General features: G+C 42.5%; 1 non-coding gene and 1 pseudogene across 1 annotated transcript; both read left to right on the top strand.

Annotated features, from left to right (window-relative positions):
• Window positions 1–264: 264 nt before the first annotated feature.
• Window positions 265–371, top strand: LOC124107205 (U6 spliceosomal RNA). Its single transcript, XR_006856323.1, has one exon. It is a non-coding gene; the product is annotated as a U6 spliceosomal RNA (small nuclear RNA).
• A 14-nt stretch (window positions 372–385) lies between these two features.
• LOC124105623 (T-complex protein 1 subunit alpha-like) lies at window positions 386–1,168 on the top strand (annotated as a pseudogene).
• Window positions 1,169–4,213: the final 3,045 nt, after the last annotated feature.

Here is a 4,213-nt window from a genome sequence, read left to right as displayed (position 1 = left end):
ACATAAAATAGAGAAATGCAGAAGTAGCTACACATCTGGGAATGTATCTCATATAGGGATATAAACCACTATATATGGCAGCAGAAAGAAGGAACAGCAGATACTAAGTTTAGCATTCTTATTTCCATTCATAGCACATGACAAACTGAAGAATAAAGATCTGAGAATTTGAACAAAGTTAGGATAAGGGCTGAGGTCTGCCCAAATCTTACCAGGAAGCACGAGGCTAGCTATGGAAGAATAGTCTATTAAAACCAATTTCCAGCTCTCACTTCGGCAGCACATATACTAAAACTGGAATGATGCAAAGAAGATTAGCATGGCCCCTGCTCAAGGATAACATGCAAATTCGTGAAGCGTTCCATATTTTTTGGTGGAATTGATGATGTGTCTGAAGTGCTTTGGGGAGGCTGGCCCCATGGCAGTTAGAAGAGTTTTGAAAAGGGATCTTAAGCGCATTGCTAAAGTGTCAGGAGCAACTATTCTGTCAACCCTGGCCAATTTGGAAGGTGAAGAAACTTTGGAAGCTACCATGTTGGGACCAGCAGAAGAAGTGGTATAGGAGAGAATTTGTGATGATGAGCTGATCTTAATCAAAAATACTAAGGCACGTACATCTGCATCAATTATTTTATGTGGGGCAAATGATTTCATGTGTGATGAGACCAAGCGCTCTTTACATGATGCTGTTTGTGTGGTGAAGAGTTTTGGAGTCGAAATCTGTGGTTCCTGGTGGGGGCGCTGTAGAAGCAGCCCTTTCCATATACCTGGAAAACTAAGCCACCAGCATGGGCTCTCCGGAACAGCTTGCTATTGCAGGGTTAGAAAGATCTCTTCTTGTTATTCCTAATACACTGGCAGTTCATGCTGCCCAAGACTCCACAGATCTGGTTGCAAAGTTAAGAGCTTTTCATGATGAGGCTCAAGTTAATCCACAACGTAAAAATCTAAAATGGATTGGTCTTGATTTGATCAATGGTAAATCAAACAAACAACAAACAAGCAGGGGTGTTAGAACCCACCCTAGTTAAAGAGCTCGAAATTTGCAACAGAAGCTGTAATTACAATTCTTTGGATTGATGACCTTATTAAATTACCCCCAGAAAGTAAAGATGATAAACATGGAGGTTTTGAAGATGCTGTTCACTCTGGAGCCCTTGAAGACTGATCTGATCTCCCTTTTATTTATAACAATGTTAGTTACAATGTCCTGTACCTTGAGTGTTATGCACTAAAGTACAACATGCTATAGAAAAAAATCCATGCAAAATAAATAGCTCTGATGGATGTCACAAGCACTTTGATCTAAAGATAAGATTATATCTAATCTAAAGATTTCTATTTTCATTCCACCTTAAAAGAAAAATGGGAACATTAAATTTTTTTTTTTTTTTGTACTGGGGATTGAACCGAGGGGTACTTAACCACTGACCCAGTCATATGCCCAGCCTCAAGCCCTTTTTTAACTTTTAAAATTTTGAGGTAGGGTGTCACTTTCTTAGGGCCTCACTAAGTTGTTGAGGCTGTCCTCAAACTTCCCATCCTCCTGTCTCAGCCTTTGGAATCTCTGGGATTACAGGTGTGCATGAAACTAAGGTTTTCTCAGACTGGTAAAATAAGAAATATATTTGGTCTTTGTCCCCTCTTCCTGGCATGAACCTCCTAAAACCTTTGAGATTTCCTCAGTGAGAGGAATGTCTTTTTTTTTTTTTTTTTTTTTTTGTATGTCAGTACTAGTGTAAGGATCCCGCGAAATGTCGGAGAAAGAGACCACCAAGTGACCACTCATGCAATTGGCAGAAGGGGGATTTATTGAACCAGCATGCTGGGGCTCCATGCCCACTCAAGAAGGGAAAGCAGCCCAGAGCCCCGAGCAGGGGCTGAGCACTGCTTAAGTACACTTTTTGGGGAGGGCGGAGGGCTTTGTATACATCAGAACAAATCATCATGAGGCGCGGGAAAATTGAACAACAACTCCTAAACATGATTGGTTCATTCATTGGCGGGAACAGGTCAGGCTGGAGTGATTGGTCATTCCTAAGGAGGGGGTTACATTTAAACTAATTGGTCCAGGCCCTGCAATGCCTATGTGCGACCACACAGAGCCCTTATTACTGGGCAAGCATTGTCTTAACAGCTACAGAAATTTAACTCAGACCTTGCAGCTTAGAAACTTTACAACACCCGGTCTTTTACTCTTTAACTTTTACGCTTTAACTTCAATTTCTTTTACCCTTACACTAAGACAATTTTTATTATTAGAACATTTTCAATCCTTGGAAATAAAGGACCACAGTGGAATAAAAAGACTTGACTTAACATCAAGTCAGTTGAGTTGGGAATTGCTGTCAAGTTACCAAAAAACAAGAGACACTTGTTTGATTTCTAGCTTTTTGGATTTTGGAATGGGGGACTCAGAATAAAAAGACATTTTCTGACAGCTCTCATGGGCTGGACACTTTTGCCACTTAAACTCGTTTGCCTTCACAGAAGTCCTGCAGCGTAGGTGCCACGGTGCTAAGTCCCACTTCCCAGATGAGGCACACAGAAGCATAGAGAAGTCACTTGCCCAAAGGCACTCATTTTGCAAGGGCCAGTCCATTCCAGTTTAGCACATGAGAGAAGGAGAAGCAGAGAACTTGAGCGGTGCCCAAGTGGCTGGCTGAAGAGTGGATTTAAGACTGCAGCTGGGGCCGTCCTCCCTCTATCTTAGATTCAGGGTCATCTTTGGCAGGTCTCTTGGGTAGATATTAGGTAGATATTAGGAATCACAAGATTCCTCAATCTGATCCTGGTGGTGTGCATGGAATGGAGAGGGCCAGGGTCACAACCTCAGGACCCCACCAAGAGCCTCAAAGCTCCGTGCTCCAAGTAGGAGTGGCTTCCTGGCGTGGTGCAGGGCGAGGCAGAAAGCTGGCAGGAACCCTGCCCCTTTCCCCCACAACTCGGTTCCCCAATCCCTGCTGCTCCCGCTGCATAAGATGTTGCTGCCACCCGCACCGCATGCCAGGAATGTCTTTTATTATTCATAATGAGTCCTTTATGATCTTACCAAAGTTTAGGAAGTTATGTAACTTGGGATGGGGCCTTCACCAGAAAGCCTAAATGATTAGTGGGTTGGAATCTTCAGCCCTACCCAAAGACCCCCGGGGAAGAGGGAGGAGCTTGGGTAGGTGAAAGTATCTATGTGTGTGAGAGTGACATGCACCAACCCTCAGGGACAGAAGCTCCTATGCTCAGGACTCTTCTAAACTCTTTTTGCATTTTGCCCCTGAGCCACATTCCCAGCCCTTTTTACTTTTGTATTGTGAGATCTCAGGAAGTTACCTAGGGCCTTCTTAAATTGCTGAGGTTGACCTTGAAATTGCAAGCCTCCTGCCTCAGCCTCCTGAGCTGCTAGGATTCCAGGCATCCTCTATATCCTTTATATTAAATTAATACATGTAAGTAAACAGGTTGCCTTGAGTTCTGTAGGTTCTGATGTGCACATAGAGAAACTGTTTACCACTCAAAAAGCTTCATTTGTGTCTTCAATTACCTTACAGATTCTCAAACCTTGAGAGGAGGCACAGTAAAATGAGTTGACTTTGGTTAAATGCAAATATGTGTGAGTTTGAACTATAAGTATCAAGAAAGGATTCTTCTCCATAGTCCAGATTTTGAAGCTATTCCAAACTCTTGATAGTAGAACTGAGAAGGAATTTAGTAGTTTCTAAATCTGATGAACAGACCAAATCAGCTGCAGAACTTAAAAAAAGTAAAAAAAAAAAAAAAGAAGAAGAAGAAGAAGAACCATTGAATGAGAATAAAAATCTCCAGCACTAGAACTTGAAATTTAAATTTTAGAAAACTCCTCATGAAATTCTGGTGGTCAGTTGGATTTGCACACCACTGATCTTCTTCCTCTTTTTCCATTCATATGTCAGTCGAAACAAACACAGATAATGCCAGTCCAGCATGCCCACCACTGGGGCAATCATAATTAGTGTGTAGACAGTGTCTACTGTGCACCAGATTCTTTTTTTTTTTTCCAGTAACCAAGGCCTCACACATGCTAGGCTAGGACACCACCCCTGAGCTACATCCCCAGCCCTTTCTTTATTTTGTGACAGGGACTGGCTAAATTCCAGAGGCTAGCCTGGAACTTGGAATCTTACCTCGGCCTCCAGAGTCTCAGGATATAGGCACACCCAAGGCACTTTCAATGATTAGT

Source organism: Marmota monax, unplaced genomic scaffold (genome assembly GCF_021218885.2).
Source record: "Marmota monax isolate L192 unplaced genomic scaffold, Marmota_monax_Labrador192_F-V1.1 WCK01_AAM20220418_F8-fsc00099, whole genome shotgun sequence".
In the NCBI taxonomy this organism is placed as follows: Eukaryota; Metazoa; Chordata; class Mammalia; order Rodentia; family Sciuridae; genus Marmota; species Marmota monax.
Note: the sequence above shows the minus strand (reverse complement) of the source record. Positions and strands in the feature narration are given on the sequence as shown.